This window comes from Chroicocephalus ridibundus, chromosome 13 (assembly GCF_963924245.1).
Source record: "Chroicocephalus ridibundus chromosome 13, bChrRid1.1, whole genome shotgun sequence".
Taxonomy (NCBI): Eukaryota; Metazoa; Chordata; class Aves; order Charadriiformes; family Laridae; genus Chroicocephalus; species Chroicocephalus ridibundus.
In genome coordinates this window covers 7503586-7521524 of record NC_086296.1, presented here as the reverse complement: position 1 = coordinate 7521524, position 17939 = coordinate 7503586, and the positions used below count along the sequence as shown (strand labels likewise).

General features: G+C 44.6%; 1 long non-coding RNA gene across 2 annotated transcripts in view; it reads right to left on the bottom strand.

Annotated features, from left to right (window-relative positions):
* Positions 1 to 17939, bottom strand: part of LOC134522956 (uncharacterized) — a 51447-nt gene that overhangs the window by 17077 nt on the left and 16431 nt on the right. For both annotated transcript variants that reach the window (XR_010073183.1, XR_010073182.1), the window contains exon 2: positions 1703 to 1743. This is a non-coding gene — a long non-coding RNA (uncharacterized LOC134522956). The remainder of the gene's footprint in view (positions 1 to 1702; positions 1744 to 17939) is intronic.

The window sequence follows — 17939 nt, the reverse complement described above, 5'->3', positions numbered from 1 at the left end:
CCAAATAATTTCCTTCTTGAACGTATGCTGTTTCACTCATGCACTACTGATACGGGGATGAGTCTGGAGTGTTTCATGCTTATTTCATTCATTTCCAAAGCATATATAATCACAGGAGAGAACTGGGTTGTGCCTGCTAAGTAATATTCTACTAGACTTACGAAGATTTTGCTTTTAGAAGCGTTCCTTCTGAAGGACTAGTACTGTTCTCAGAACCTCCAAGATGAGTGTGCTTCTGGTGTTAGATGTCATCAGCTTTCATGTCTGTGTACTGGTAATTTCTCTTTTCTGGTAAATTCCCCCCAAGATCTAAAGTTTTTCAACAGCATTCATAAATTTCCCATCGGATAAGTGTCTGCCCATTATAGTTAAAACTGAGTTTAATGAAGAACAGAGAGTAATCTAGAGATTACCAAAGAATCTAGGTGTCTAACAGGAACTGTGATGGTCTGCGCAGGCAAGCTTTAGTGAAACAATTATTTAAGGAAAAATATAATCAATAAATATTAGGTTAGCATAGTCGATATTTAGGCCAATGTCTTTTACCTTGTTATAACCATACAGTAAATGTCTGCATGTTTCTGTAGGGCTGTGGTTGTTCTAACACTCTGGAGATGAGACTGAACATGCAATAATTTGTATAATTTAATTTTTATTTGGAATGACTTGGCTGAGCTCCAGGCACAAGTAATTATGACCATTTATGAAGATTAATCTGACACTTCTCATCCAAGGGATAAGGCCTTTCTGTGACTCAAAGGCTTAGCTGATTCTTCCTCCCAGTCTTATCTTTCAGTGTTTCCACTCCAGTCACAGAAATAAGACTAATCAATTAACTTTGTGACTGAGCACTGCGGCTCATTAATGAAGTACCTCAAAGTGTACAGTTTGAATTTAGTTACATTCACTTCTTAGATTGTTCCAGTGCAATAGAAAGATCTGACAGGAGTCACCTCAATGGATGTTTCTAAGCCTCAGACTTTCCAGGTGTCTTAAATTCAAAGCACAACCTTGAAAAGTAAGTACTTGTTCAACATGAGAGCAGGTATCTGATTAAACTTCAGTACTTTTACTCGTAAAGAATTATGAAAAGACTAAGAGTGTACCTTATAATGCCTGTGCAAGCTGTAATCTAATCATGTATGAAGAACAGCTGCCTGAGACCCTGTGTTTCATTTGAGATTATAAGGTGGATGCATTTGTCATATAATTGTGGAGCAAGAGCTGCTTTCCCGTGTCTTGGTGTCCACAGTCTATACTGAATATCCCTCCTCAGGAAAGGGGGGTCATCTTTTCATTTATTCTGCTTATGCAAACCTCCAGAGTTAGTTTAATTACAGAAGTTGAGGCATCCATCAGTATTTCCCTTAAAAGTCTGTAGTCAACACTGAGTTTTTGTTTTGTTTTTTTTTAACAAAAGTTCCTCAGGGCTGACACTTGCAGTTTAACAATAAGCCTATATTAAAAGATGCGTGGAGTTCTTAACGTTTTTTTGTGTTTGAAATTGCTTTTTGAAAATGTTATTTTAGTGATTTTGTTTATATGCAGGGCAGGTTATGTTCGTGCAGACAAGCCCTCTAGGGAAACAGATTGCATTGCTTTCCATTTGAATAGTCAATAGTTTGAGACGCAAATTCATTTCTGAGGAAACAGAGAATTTGTAGACCAGCTTTCAACAGTGCTTGTGGAATAATGCACATACCTGAGAGCGTGGTACCTGCTGGCCCCAGAGGAAGGATGTAACTGCAGCGGAAGAATAGAGAAGAGAATTAAGGTCAGAAGCTGTTAAATGATGAGTATGTAAATAGACACTTTGCTCCAGGTAGCACTAAGTTCAGAATAGCAATGAACAGTTCTTTCAATCAGTATTGCCTAGTGACAGTTAATATAATCTGGCCGTTAGCTGTTTTTTTATGTGATGTACACAATATGGTTTAATAGGCCTTTCCATCTTAGAATTAATTTTTTCATTACAGCATTCACAGCATAGACGTGTAAGTCAGTGGAAAGAATAGTTGTCAAAACCTAGTTACACAGTAATCGGATTCACTTCAAGTGGTTTTTACATGAGCCGTACTACATGACTAGTGATCTCTAACCTACAGTCTGTTGGACTGAAAAGATCATAAAGAAGGATGAAAAACATTACACTTCTACAAGCACAGAATTGGGACTTAATTACAATCCATCCCACTACTTTCATTCTGCCAGTGGCTGTAGTAATGCTTGAAAAAGGAGGTAAAATAACCTAGCGTATTGAGGAATGGTCAGAACAGAAAGAACTAGGAAGTTTAAGTGGCTACTTTATGCCCTGAAGGATGAAAGCTTACTTTTCTTTCCATTCTTTGATTAATTCTATATGCCATTATATGTATTTTTATTATCTCTTTTAAACATGCTTCCTTTATCAGCACATTCTCCTGCAGCGAATCAGTTCAAAATACGTATGTAACATTAATGGCCGTCCTTTAGTGGAAGGAGTGTCTGTGCTCGGCTGAGCTGCGACTGCACTTTCTGTGGCCAGCCATGAGCTGGCTAGGCACAGATTGGAAGAACTACAGCACAGGAAGGTATGGAGGATCCTTGGCTGGCTCTGCTGCTTCAGAGCAGGTGACAGTGCGTGTCATCAGCACACAGCCAGCAGTCTTGCAGCTAGTCTGCAGAAACCGCAGGCACATGGAGACCCCAGTGCACACATACTCCAACACTATATATCCCTCCTTTGGTGCATAGCTACCGTACAGTAGTATACTGATAAGACGTCTCATCCTCCTTACTAGAAAGTGTTAGTCAATAACGAGATTTAGTGATGCAACAGAGTCCATAAATCACTTTTGACAGGGAACAGAACACTAATGAACACGGGAAAACAAGGTAAATATTGCTTAGGCTTTTGAAGATAGAAGTTCAGACAGATAACATGCTTTCTGAAAGCTGTGAAATATACTCGACTGTCTCTGCGCATCTAGTGCTGTACATCACCATCCCTTCCCATCTATCCCATCACCTTTTCAAGAGTTGTTTTCTCTTGGGCCTGAACTCTCAGGAGCCCCTAAGGTCTGGAGTCGTTCTGTCTGCTGTAGCTATGGAAACTGGTTAATACCATCTATCAACACAAAATGACTATTGCATATTGAAGTTATAATAACTATTAACTTGATCATAATGACAAACGGCTTTGTCGTCAGGCAAGATGCTACAAACTGCTAGTCTGCAAACTAAACATCTATGAAGAGCAGCCTTCTGCTCAGTGTTAGGATGAAGGGGCTTGAGGGAGAAGATACTAAGGGCTGGTGTATAGCTCCAAGTTTAGGCAGATTGCCGTGCAGAAGCTGCAATAATTAAAATGTGGAGAAGGGTTCCCGTTAATTAATTTCATATTTTAAAACTTTGTCAAAGTTATACGCAGTTAAAGCACTACTTCCCAAAGTTGTCTGGCAAATTAATATCCTGCACGGGAAAAATCTGGATTAAGTTCCCAGAGTGAAATAATTAAGATGACACATTGGCAGATTTTGATCCTGCTCATAGCTAGATAGAGGATAATGCAATTGCAGTAACTCTGGAGCCAAGGAATATGAGTGAGAGCCTAGTGATGCCTATGAAGTGCAAGTTTACATTGAAATACTTGTTCTTTCCTTTGAAAGACGCCCCAAGCATTTGATGAGCTCTGTGCCCTCGGTTTCTGACGCACTGCCATCTCTGGGGAGCAGGGCAGTAAGCAGTCGGTCAAAGGAAGGCGTAAAGCAGATGTGCACATGCACAACTTCACAGGATGTTACAACTTCTTTTTCTAGCTTTGTCCATGCATTTGGGGGAGCTGCTTCTTTTCTGTCACAGTAGAAAATTGTCCGAAGGTTAGGGATGACTGCAGAGCACCGGCTTGGCTGTCTTATTTGGAGGTTTAAAAGGTAAAGCTATGCTGAAAAAGCATTTCCAATAGTGAAGTTATCTATTTTCTTTTTTTTTTTCTCCTTATTCCAGTGTAACATATTGTCAGTTAAGTACTCCTTGACAGCTTGATGGTTCCGTATGATTTCACAATAACAACTGTACCCCAACATTGGGCTCTTGGCTGCATAAATGTGAGTGCCCTCATCGACCTCAGCAAATTCCAGTACTGCTCTTACGTTAAATCCGAGGATTTTTTCTGCTTGTTTCTTAAGACATTACTGATTCATAACCTCCGTACCATCTAAATATCTGTCAACTCATCTCTAATTAAAAGAAATGTGTTGTTTTAATAGATGTCCTAAAATTTCCTAGGTTTTTAATGGAGAATTTAGTGTAGTATTAGACCCCACCGATGGAAGGAATTCAATTAACTGTTACTTCACAAAAATCAGTGGTGGTGGTCATTTCTTCTTGTTTCTGCTGCCTCCGTCCACCAGCTGGCACAGAAGCAGTGCAGTGTTATAGCGGATGGTTTATGACTAGAGTTCCTCGGGCAAAAGGGGTAATGTGCCCTTCCCCGTCTCTCCCACGTAACTAAAGAAAAGGACAGGTGATCCTCTGTGGGGATTCTGTCTGTAGATTTAGGTGGAACAAGACCTGAGAGATGGGACCATGTCATTCAGGATCACTGCAGAAAAATGCTTTCAACTTCTGTGGCATCTTGTGCAAATATTTCTCGAGACGTCTGTCTTGAGGCTTAATGGAACCCTGCAGACCAGCCTGGATGAAATGAGCTGGTTGCGTATTTCATTTGTTCAGCATAGAAAAGAACCTTCTAGATTCTGATTCTATGGTTCTATGATTCTATGCTGCCACCTGCAATTTAAGAGTTGATAAATTTCATCTTGATTCTTCTAGAAACTAATTCAAAACAACCCAAATGTTTCTACATAAAAGCCTGAAGGGCTAAGAAAGGCAGATGATTACTCTCAAACATCAGACATTTCGCCTGAAAGGCATAACTCAGAAACATGAACCAGGTGCTCCTCTGCTTCTAAATACAGCACGAGCACTGTAAGAGGTAAATTACTTAAAATGGCAGAAAAAAAGTTGAATAAAACCAGCAGAAGCAATCTCTACCGTAACCCAAGCTTTTACAATGTCATATGTATAATTAAAGGGTGAGTAGCTTTAATTTAATGGATTATTACTGCATCTTCTAAGTTATTCACTGTTTGTTGCTACATGAAAATCCTGTGGAGATACTTCCACAGGGCTGCACTGCAGAAGATGCACAAACCACTGGCCATGCTTTGCTTTAGTTTAACATTGGTGCTAACAGAGAATATAATGTTTCGCCTTTTTATTTTTCTACAGTTACAATGAGGTCTAACCCTGCAGTGGTCATGTTACATGATTAGTTACACCCTGCCTTCTCTTACCACTGTAGATTACACAACCCCTCCTTATGGTAATTACTAGTGGACTAAATCCAGTGGACAGTCTGGACTACACAGATTATAAAAATTACTTTTATTCAAATACAAAACCTTAGATTTGTAAGTGAAGTAGTGATGGGAATCATGGGCCGTTGGGCTACACCTCTGTCTCATCCTTCAAAGGTGAAATGATGAAAAAAATTACTTAGGAGGTTATTTGGATACGATGGTGCAGAAGTTCTCTGGGATGATTTAGCACTGTGCTCAACTCTTAAAATCAATGCTTGAAGAATTACTCTAAATCAGACTAGAAAAAAGAGGTAGAGGAAGTAGTCAGAGTAAAGGACTAAACAGGAGCTTTTGGGGATTGTCCAGGATGGCAGATACCTAGGAGCATATCTGGAAAATTAGTCTGTCTACAGTTGTTCTATGTTAACTCCTCACATTGATACTTATTCTGTAGGGACTATCACTTCTAGCAGGTTTTATCTGGATTAATTTAAATGAAAAAAGCATCATAGTACAAAGGTGAACTCAGACGCATGTTTGAGTCACCTGTGACAACTCAGTGGTCGCCGGCTCAGCCCCTGCTAATTGCATGTAATTTTAATCTCCCAGTTCCGAAGCAACATGACTGAACGCAAACCTTGCCCTTGTAGTGTGAGATCCTTTTCATGGTATCGGATCAGACGGAGGGCAGGCTGAGAGCCCTCCTGTAACTACTGACGAGCTCAAGACACGAAATAACTCGTTTAAGTGCTGCAATTCTATCTTGTCTCTGAACCTAAAGGACCCCTAAAGGGTCAACATAGCACGTCGGCGTAGACAAGGGATTACACCATAAGACAAGCAGAACTCTGAATTTTAAAGCATTTTTGCAGTGTAGAGAAGCCAAACAGATACTAAAAGTCTAGAGAAACACTGAAGTCCTGTTTCAACAGACTTGAGCCTTGCTGGTTAAACCTTTACAATTTTTTGCCCCTTTACCGTCTTCTGGTAGCCTACGCTTCAGTTGTATAGCAGTCTAGTATCATTTACAGCTACTGACTTAACCCAGGAACAGTGGAGGGGGTGGGTAAAGCCTGTCAATGATGCTGTTACAAGGTTTTCAAAAGATTAATAATTTCAAAAATTACACCGTGCATGTCCACAAGCATCATTTCTAAATTCCAACTCATCAAATTTGATGATCTCTAATGTTATGAAATTGTTCTACATGATACAGAACTGTCCAAATTCAAGTACTTACAAAAGCATGAAATGCTACCATAATTTAAAATAGCTGTGTGCTTTGCAATGCACTCTAATATTACTGGAACACTTCAAATATTTTTATAAGGGTATCAAACTGGAATATGGTCAAATACCCTTTTGAAGTAGAAGTGGAAGACATCAAAACACACTCCACAGAGTGAGAAAAGCACTTAGAGCATCTTGAAAAATAATAATTTCAGCTCATCTCCAGCTTGCAGCTTTCCGAAGCAAAAGTCTGTATATTGATGCAGTTAAAGCAGGAGATTTGTCCTTTATGGATGCGTTCCAGAGTTCAGGTCCTGATCCTGCAAACAAGCGTTTGCTTCATTTTTTATAGTAGGGGTATTTGTGATCCCAAAGCCCAGCATGTTCTGTGGCTTCCTAGAGGCTGCCAGCCTAATCGCTTCTTTCAACAAGCCATGGGAAGTTGATGTTAGTAGTGTTCATGTTTGCAGTCAGCATTATCTGCCCAACACAGTGAACCCAACTGAGCAGGGAAGAAAACGTGCTCTCAAGCACCAAACAACACAGTCTGATATCTCCTGCTGCTGCAGGGACAGAAAATATAATCTGCAGATTCTACATTGTCCTAATTCTTAACAGATTTCCATACCCAAGACAGCAGCTGGCTATCAGCGGAAGTCTGTCTACTCTTACCTATCGCCAAAATACGTGGTCTTACCTCCGTAGGTCCACACACATAGTGGGCCTACCTGTGCGTGCACCAGAAGAGTTCTAAGAAACTTTGCGTGATTTCTCAACAGTTAATAGATGCTGAATCCAGCAGCCTGATTTTCATGTTTCTTGGAAAAGATGGCTAATTTGGGGTTCAAATTAATTTTGTTTAGTTTTGCACATATGAGTAAGCCTTGACAGGAGCTGCCTCTAATTAAAATTGTGCTATTGCATCACCCAGTCCTACAGACTATGAAAAGGGAAAATATGCCATGATAACATCCTCCTTCAATTTCCTCTTTAATTTTTGGTACAATAGATGTATTTTCTTCTGCCTTCTGAAGAAGAGACTAATGCATCCCCGAAGTTAATAAAATGATATGGAGTCATTTTTATTGAAAGAAAGTTAAACATCTGCTGTGCCTATTGCAGTATATTAAACAATATTTTATTATTCTTACTTCCCTGACCCGATTCGTGTCCCTGGCAGGTAGAGAACCCTATTGTCTGCTTTCCATATACATGTAGCAATTCAAAACGTGCCTGGGAAATAACATTTAGAGATGCAGACTGGCTGCAGAGAGCAGCGGTAAAGGACAGGGGGTATTAACGGTCCCCGGCTGTCCTGTGTGTGCCCACCCAGCTCCTGGGCCCTCCCTGCCCCCGTTCTGCCAAAGGGCACGTGGAAATTGCTTCAGGGAACATTGTGCCTTGCAAAGGAAGAGGAGTCCTTATGGTGACCAGCAGCGTGGGAGAAGGGACACAGCCCTCAGCCACTGCAAAGAGCATCGGTGCTTTGAACAGATGCAGTGTTAGCAATCCGCCCCGTAGAGCGGCAGCACCGCCTACAGCGGGTGAACCTTCTCAGTTTGCTTGGAGTTTACCCCACTCCACTGGCAGAGATCAGCTAAGGGCTCACCAAGAAAGGAACTCTTAGTGTGCGGGCTAAGCATGATGCTAGTCTAGCAAGAGACGGCATCTGGCCACAGAAGGACATCTGCGTTATGGCATGTGGTGAGACAGAGCACTGAGACAGGACTCGCCAGAATGATGTGGGCTCCCAAGAGATCCACGGTGCCTGGGATGTCTAAAGCAAGCCTAGATTAACTCAGGCAGAAGGATGCTACAAGCTATTATGAACGAGGCACACAGTATTGGTTTGAGTCTTCTTTTATGTAATTCAGGTTTGCGCAGTAGATGACGGATTCTTTGTTTAAAAGGGTTTTTTGCAGATGGGCAACCAAGCCTGGTTATTACTGCTGAAACCCACGCAGATGTCAAATGCCAGACTGTAAGGAGCCGAGGCATCGTCTCCGTCAGAGGGGTTCAGCTTGTAGTCCCTGCAGCTGGCTGCGGTAGCCAGAACTCTTGAGCCAGAACTCTTCCCTCGATGTAAGCGAAGGGAAAAGAAAGAGTTTTGGGGATGAGGAAGCTGTTTTGGGGTGGGTTCTGTGGTTGGGTTTTTTTGAATGTGGGAAATGGGGTAGTGTTGGAGAAATATGGTAATCTGCTTTCCCTTAAGCTTTGTTGAAATTACAGGAGTTTTGGTAATGCTTCATATCTACTGAGAGGAAGAACATGGGGAGGAGGAAAGTAGATGAACATTTTTAGTCATTTTTCATCCAGATCTGATGGAGGCTGGGAGCTCAGGGACAGGCACGAAAGAAAAACACTTCACTTCATATTAACATTTCCTTACGCCCACTTAAGAGCTGGGTATGCCAGCAAAAAAACAAAACTAGAGCATCCGTGGGAAGAGAACACAAAAGCGATGTGAGCACAGCTAGAGCTGTGCTCGAGTGCAATTTACAGAGGGGAGGAAAAGGCTGGATGATGCATTTGCCCAACTCTAGCTATTTTATAGAGATGTTTGCCCTTAGTTGCCAGGATTTAAAATAGATTTGTTTATAGTGAGCGTAGTAAAGTGACTGTCTACTGAGAGGCTGACAGTTACAATTAAGCCATCATTGTTGGCATGAGATACAAATTAAAATAGACAGCGTGTTCAAATGGTATTAGAAAATCCCCATTGATTCCACTGCTGCTTTTTCTTAAATAAAATCAACTGAACAGAAATCAAGTAACGCCTATCCAGGCCAGCACCTTGTCATTGGGCAGATCTGCCTCTGACCTCTGTTTCTGGGGTCAGCGGCGGCACTATTTCAGGCTCAGCCTCCCAGCCCCTCTGCGCCCAGCACGGCAGGAAAACGGGTCTGTGGTCCTGCCGGTGGCTCTGCACGCAGCCGGCCCCCCGTGGGCCTTCACCAGGGTGCGAGAGAGGTTTAATTTACTGCCACCAATTGCTGTCTGCTGCGTTTGAACTCGATGTTGTGACCCAGCAGGCTGCCGCTTCAGAGCTCTCATTGCTATGCAGGAAAACCATCCCGGGCTGCCTGCAGCCGTACCCCAGCCATCGCTTCCAGCCCGTTCTACATGGCACCGAGGGATGAAGCATTTCGGGACAGAAGAGAAACATTGCCCTTTCCCCATCCATCCCCTCTCTTTCGGGTCCATCACAGTTGCTCACAATGAAAAGGTAACTCATATTTATAGCCTTTCCCAGAATCAGCCTCTCCGCGAGTTCACCCTTTATCGCTGTGATGCCTATAAAAACTAAACTGGCAAACAGTTCAGCTGTCTTTTCTGTCAAGTGGCATTGCTTCCCTCTTCCCCAGCACTCTCTCATCTTTCTGTAAGCCAAGTGCGCGTCTAGAGAGAAATAAAAGCCACTTCAGTTCAGGATTTCTGGTTGTTCGGTGCTTAGCACGTTCCTGACCTGTCTGTTTGGGATCTCCTCAAGACAATAATGTTGCTGATGGAGGAATCAGCCTGAGACTGACCAAACCTACTGCTTTATTTGCATCTTGTCTTGTCTCCAGTTTAGCAGAGTCCTACACGTTTGAGTGACAGCGAGTGGCCTCGTCTCCCTGTCCCAGTGTGGTACACTTGTGCTCAGCGTAGGCTGAATATTCCCCTTCTTCCCCCAATTCCCACTGCAGAATGGCCTCAGTCTGCTCACACGCGTCTTGCAGCTTCTCCATGATGAGCCACTGACCAATTCACCACTCACCTCGACTGTAATTCAGAACGTAACTATTTTCTCACTGCCTCTGTCCCAGTGCCCTGGAAGGGCCGCACAGCGGCCACGGCCCGAGGTGCGGCTGTACAGCGAGTTTCAGCAACATCCTTTTCTTTACTTAATATCACAAGGCCTTTGTTCAGCCCAACTTTTTGCTCCCTTCTATTGTTCCTCTCGCTGTCACCATGGAAATAGTGCTGTAACTACGGAAGTTACTGACTGTGTGTTATTAGCGTGGATTGTAGAAGTCACTCCACAACCCATCGAGAGGTTTACCCAAAACACAAGCTGTGCGGAGCCTGGAGGGGCCCTCGCACTGCAGCATCGCCTGGAGGCCACCGCTGCGCCTCAGGGGAGCGGGAGGGGTGGGGAAGACCTCAATTCGATACCTGACATGACCTTTTCAAGGTCAAATAACAAATCCATGGCAATTATCTGTGCCTCAGCTCCCCTCATTTGTATAATGAGCGTAATGATTCTGATTTATCTGACAGGGGCATTTTGAGGCTCTCTTCAATTCATTAATGTGTTAATGCACCTTGAGAGTCTTTGTTTTAAGGGATTAAACTAAGAAATAGAATAGAATCAACATCTTGTCAGATTCAAGACTTCTTCATATAAACTGTAATCACAGGCTTAGGTAATTATTGTGTTTCTTTTCCAAGTGTGGCAAAATAAGAGACAAATAAATAATTAGCATAGCCACGTGTGAAATTCTTCTGGCAATTAAAGCTTTTTCATACTCCTGTTGGAAACCAAAGCCTAACCACAGACCACAGCACCTCACTAGCCACCAAAACCTCTTCTACACTCTTCTCATCCAAAACTAGAGTACAGAAGTCTCTGCACTCTCCAGTCCACAGCTGACAACTGCACATTACAGCACATACGTTACATACGCTCAGCACCATCAGCTGTGTATCAGGGGTGTCTCAGACACGAGAATGTCAACCTTCAGCTGCAAAGAGACAAGACCGAGTATCTAGTACTAGAGTATTGTGCAGTTTAGCAGATTAGAAATAGGAATAAGGCCGTGCTGTGGCAATACACATGATTTTTTAGGATTTCCACACCAAACAGCCAAATCCAGAGCACACGTGCTCTGAATAACTTTCTTTGTGCCAGGGAACCCAGTCCAAAATCCTCCACAAAGCCCACGGACAATGGCCCTCGGCCAGATTGGGTGGGGGAAAAAGCTTCCCCTCTATGAATGAACATAAGTCAAAGTCTGGCCGGGTGTTATCTTCTCCTGACACTCGGTACACTTTCCCCCCTGCAAACTGCATGTTCACGTTCCCTTTCTGGTGCCACTTCAGTACACCCTGTGTGATGATCTGCATTTGTGTCGTTCTTCCCCACCACCAAGCCTATTACAATTAACGTGCTCGGACGAGCCGGCCAGCAGGGAGAGACTGTCACTGCCATCCCGCTCACGTCTAGCGCTCACCCTCCTGGCACGGTGACTGCCTTTTGAGCCTGCACGGACCCAGCTCCAAGCACTGCACTGCGTTAGGTGAGCCCACCCTCTCCTGGTGGCAGCGATGGTGGTGTCCGCTGGCTTTTGCGGGGAACTCTGTCTGTATTTTAGATGCTTCAGGCTCTCTAGAAACGCCAGCTATAGGACATCTTCTGGTTTTATTTGTGGCAGGACTTTCTTTCGACTTCAATCCTGCATGCTATGAACACCTCAGTTAGACGCGTGGGGGAGCAGCACCCCACTTGTAGGTGGCCAGAATGGATCAACTGCCATGAGAAGTGCAGCATCTTCAGGGGCCTCCTGACGTGCTCCTGAGTAGTTCAATCTTCCCCTCCCATCCAGTGACAAGGAGGGGAGTCAGCTTTCCCTTAACGGTCATAACTTAAATTACAGACTTGCACCGAATACGCCATCCTACCTATCCCATTTGCTATTCCCTTCCCAGGGCCCAAACACCGCTTTCTGCACGGCTGCACCCTTCAACAAGCAAAGGCAGCTTCTGCTCCCAGGAGGAGTTTTTCTAGACTTCATGAAATTCAAGAAAAATCCATTTAAGAATTACTGCTATCAGTCCACTATCTGTATATTAGGAAGCATCTGAAGGAAATATGTTCTCCCTTCCGCCAGTTGTTTCCACCTAAATCTTTCACTAACACCATAGTGAAATTTTCCAGCTGGGAAATCAAACTTCATTTTCCCCCAGGGCAGCTCAGGTGCTAACTGCTTAGCCACTAGCAAATTTTATTATACCAAGAGGTATTCTCCTTTTGTTTTCCATCAAACTGATTTTCCAGCTCTGCTCTGTATCAGTCAATACATTTGCTTCTCTCTTGCTTGCTTGTCAGCTATGCTACGCTGTGCTTCGCGTGGAGCTGCGAGAACAGTGAAGCTGAGTGCTGCTGTCACCTGAAGGGACGCAGACAAGGCGAAAACTCACGGAACGAAGACGTGAAAATGCATGCGTTAAAATATTAAAATTCTTCTGGGCTTTGGGTGTGCTTTCAGAGTTTGTGGTCAGCTAGAGGCAACGATGCATTGAACTGGAAAGCTATTTTATTGAATAACATCGGAAAGGTTGTTTGCAAAAAAAGATAAAGGTTGGGGGACTATTGAGCTCCACCGGTGGAACAAGTACAATTCAGCCAATTCATTAACTCCCCGAATCCTGGAATTTTTAACTGATACAATGCGTAGAGGTAAAGAGATAGATGAATGTTTTTCCCCCCCAGTTAAAACAAAGCCTAGACTTTACCTACGCGTATTCCACTGACACCGTTCGCAGCTGTGACATTGCAATCACAGCCTGTATCACAAGTAAACCAAAGACAAGCAGCCTGACTGGGGACACTGGTGCAAATCTGGGGTTCACGAGATCCCATTTTGATCCCTCCAAGAAACCCAGAGCGGGCGCGTTCCTGTCTCTGTCAATTATCAGGAACAGACCTTCTGAAGTGGAGGCCTAAACTCTTTTGGGAAGAAATTAATTTAAACATTCAAAAGGATCAGCCTATGCTCCTGCTAACACAAGATCAGATCTTCTCTGCATTTCATCCCACCTACCACTGCTTGCTCTGCACTAAGAGGGGCAAGGCTCGGAGCAGAGGTGCGGATACGAGCATGGCAAAACCTAAGTTGGCAAGGAAAAGCACACATCAGCAGAGCACCACCACTTCTAAGCAGGTAAGAGGGCTTGGTGGGGCAGTTCAGCAAGGCTCAGGTCCCACGCCACCCCCACTCCTCCCCCATCACCATCTCCAAGCCTAAGATCAGGAATAAAGTGTCCCGTTGTGCTTGACCTTGTACACGTCAGTTCTCACCCAGACAGGCGCGTGCGTGTCAGACAGCAGACACCACATCTACAGCCCATGTGCAAACCTGAGGGGGTAAATAATTTGCCCAGCTCGCCTAGGAAGCTTGGGCAAGATGGGCAATCCAGGTCAGCTCTGCTGGACCCCCACTTAGTGCTCCCTGCCCTCCCTCCTCCCCCCACGCCCCCCAAGCCCGTGCCTGGGGACTCCTTCACTCTGAAGACACCCCTCAGGGCTCAGCCCCACGAACACTGCAGGAGGGACAGGTTACTCACAGGGCTGCTGGCTGCTCTCCCGTCTGTTTGCTTTTTATTCTCTCTGAGGAGCTGAAAGCCTCCCAGAGCTGGGATTCTCCAGGACACTTCATTTTCATAGTGACTGTCTTAACAAAGGTAAAAGCCTCGCCAGGGAGCGTCCCTGCATACAGAGGACAAACAGCGGGCTTGCCCTGCCCGCTCGGTGTGTAAGCATCACTCGGGCTGCTGGCTTTTTCTTGGTACTGTCCAAACATTGACTGTGCTCAAGTGCCACTAAAATAACATTCAGCGTTTGTGCAATCTCTTCAGGCTGCGGAAGCTCTCTGAGAGAATAAATATTTTGCTGGAGTGCTGCTTTACAGAAAAAAAAAACAACCCAACAACAAAAAAAACCAAACCCACACAGCAAAATAAACCCCAACACTTTGAGAAGAGTGTTATTGTCCCAGTCAGTTTTAGAGTGGGACTTGAAGACATGAAGCATGGGCTGGCTTACAAATAATCTTTGGTAGGACAAAGGAAAGGAGGGAAGCAAGTGAGGATCCCCACAGCACTATAGTTTGGCACCTCAGAGGGGCTGAGCAGCCTGCACTGGGGCTGGGGACGCCGGAGGAGAGCTAAACGTGAGTCGTTGGCTCCCTGTAAGGAGCAGCAGGATGGGGCCTGGACAGACGAGGCTCCCAGAAGGACAGGGTGTCACACGGACTGTGCTCACATGCAGTCCTGGAAAGAGTCTGGATTAGAGGGAGCACGAGGGGAGAGAAGAAGGAGCACCAAAGCCGGGTGCCCTCTCTTGGGGCTGCAGTTCCCTGCCCACTCTGTGTCCAGCAACTCACAGCCAGTCTCCCCGGAAGGGAGAACTTCAGAGGCCAGAGCAAATCCAAAAGGCTGCAGGATTCCAGAAACAAGTAACTTCTGATGCAATGAGCAGGGCCAGTGCCACCAAGGCCATCCAAGCAACTTCCCTGGCACCAGAGCAAATCTGATGCACAGTGTCCCAGGCTGCTGCATCTTTCAGAATATTTTTGTTAAAAGATGAGTTTTAAAGAAAACTTTAAAGCAAAGCATGAAATTCGCCTGCTCCTGAGGCTCTCTAAGGCTAGAGTCCTTCCCTCTGATGTAATGAGCAATAGGAGAGGTGAAATGACATGGATAATGAAGAGGAGGAAGATAAATAATAAGGAATGGGAAAGTGAATGAGGGAAATAAGTCTTCCATTGTTAGAACAGTGCTAGTGGCAGCTTTATAGCAACTTATCATTTCTATTTAAAGCCTGGTTTGGGGGCTATAATCTCTCAGCTGTTTTCTGTACCATCTGGCTGAAATTTAGCATAAAATTTGTTATCTCAGAGGTAAATGAATTCTTTTCCCTTTATCAAAGTTGCAGTATTTGGGCAAGGAAATCTAGATAGAGAGACCCACATTCACGAGCATTTTGATCCGCTAAGGGCAATCGTCCCTTTAAAAATAGCTTGTTGAGATAATCTGGTCACGGGAAAAATGTCTAATTCTTCCACAGTGTTTTTCAACATTGTCTCTGTGTGCTTTAAAAGTCTTACGTGTCTGTGGACATAAGCGTGAAGCCTCAGAGCCAGGTTCATTGAAACAGTCCCCCAGGAGCCTGCCAGGACAGTGCTGTACGCAGAGGGGCATCCTCCCCTTCCTCCGCAGCCGCTTGCCAGGGCTCACAACCAAAAGCCCCATGGTCGAAGCCCGGGTCTGGCCACCACAGGAAAACCACACAGCCAGGGCTCGGGGAGCTTCTGGAAAGAAGTATCCCATGGGCACCTCTGCAAAATCCAGCCCCTCAAAGCTACTGAAGCCATGTGCAGCCTGGCCCCACACGCGCCGCCTGCTCCTACCTTCCAGTTTCAGCTTTGGCCCAAGTTTGCTATGTGTCCCTGGTCCTGTCACTTCACCCCTCTTCGCTCCGCTACACTTGTTGCATTGACTTCGGACAAATACTCAGAAATGCCCGAGAGGGAGAGCTTTGCTCCACCACTGCTGTACCCGGCAAGAGCGGACGACATACGCGAACATCACTTCTTGCTCCATTTCCAGGCCACCACGCCGGGAAGACCGTGCACGCCCTGGAGGGAGCACGGGCTGGTTATGAGCAGCCCTGGGACATGACTCTCAGGAGTCAGTGGCGTCTCACACGCTCTTTCCCCATGTGTTAACCTGAATAAGGGATTCTTCCAGTCCTGGCCAACTAACAGGGACAGGAGTTACCATCTACCCCTTTCCCCCACCAGGCCCGTTAGCTCCCATTTCACAAGCTGGGGATGCTATAGCTCCATTTCCGTGTTTCACAGCTGAACATTTCTTTTTCCCTTAAAGCCTAGACAGCTACTTTCTAATTCATTTTATTTAAGCCTCATTATTTCCGTGCTCTGTGCTGCTTCACCCCACTGTCATCTCCAGCCATCCTTCGAGTTAAAGGTGTAGAGCTTTATCTGCTGAAAGAAGTCTCTATTTTTCCAGTCTGGACTTCAATTATGCAGCAAATAATACAGCTCAGTGGAGGAAGGTTGTTGGAATAATTTGTAACTTTTATACAAACTGATAATAAAAATTTAGCTCCTTGATGTATTTTTCTCCCTTAAACTGTAGTTATGTTTCCTTGAACAGATAAATGCAAGATAAATTCAATTACAGCATAATTTCTCCCAGGATGAATAACCTTTAAATCAGCTCTGATCTCAAAACACATTATGAGATAACACACTGTCCATTACATTGTTGAAATCGGGGCTATGGCAGTGCCTAGAGTTGTCAGTACGAATATCAAATTATTTATGTTCCTCTTTGCATCCTTGAATACCAAATAAGCTGAGGAACACTGACAGCAAGAAGCCCTATTTAAACACCGACTTTTAGCGGAGGCAAGAGGGGCTTGCTTGACAGCTCTTGAAATTGCAGTGCACTATTAATCACGGAGATGTGCAGCAGCACTACGGGCTCCCGCTCTGCTGTCCCCTTGCCAAGAGCCTCCCCTCCTCTTGGGGAACAGCTCCGAAATGAAAGCTCAGTTAAGGCTTCCAGGTGGCTGAGTGCATTGCTGCTGCTCAGAGCTGGTGCTGACAGCAAAGGGGAGCCACTGTCACGTTTGGAGCGGGTACTTTGGGTTTGAGCTGTTAATCAGGAGCAGCCCTGAGGTGCATGCCTTTCCCCATCACCCTCGTCACAAGATTTACGAGTTCTTTACCCTCCCTCTTCCATTTTACAAGCCTGAATATTTTAGCACTGCTATTGTCTGCTTTTGGGGATGCTTTTGTCAAAACAGTATTCAGCATGGAAGCAACGTGCCTTACTGTAATCCCTCCCCAAGGTTAGCAGCGTCGCACGCTGGAGCTTGAGTGCTCGAGGAGAGCAGCAACGACTCTATGCACCATCTAAACCCACTGTGCTCTATGACATGACATTTCCTTCCTGCAAATCAAATTAACACTATATTAAATGTGACAAAGCTTGAGCTGGTCCAACTTGCCGAGACCAAACAATCCAATGTGATTTTAAGGGCAGACTTGGGAGATGGAAGGGGTTTTTCCATTTTCTTCTTAAGCAAAAGGGTAAGTCCAGCTTCACTTGGGAAACAAATGGAGAAGGGTCTTGCTCAAGCTAGAAATCTGCCTGGTCACACTCTGCAAAGCAACCTCTGTACAGGCAGTTTGAGACCTCTCTCCTGAAAAGCCACTGTCCAATAGATACAGTTAAAAAAAATAATCTAAAGCCATTTGAACTAGGGCCTAGCGGATAAAAATCTATGTCAAAACAATAGGTGTGGTTAGGAATGGTCTTAGTTTAAAGAAGAGTAAGATTACCAGTTTATTTCACATCATCAAAGGCAAACCAAGCAATGAACCTACAGCGGACTGGTTCGAGTGGGATGGATGGGGGGAGGGTGAAGTAGTTTTTGATTCACCCCAGACAAAATCCCCTTGGGAGCCGCCTAACTATTCAGTTTGGTCAGTGAGTGAAAAACAAAACTGAATTACTAATGCAACCCTACCAACAAGCTGTAGGACATGCTGGAGCTTTAGAAAGATGCTTTTT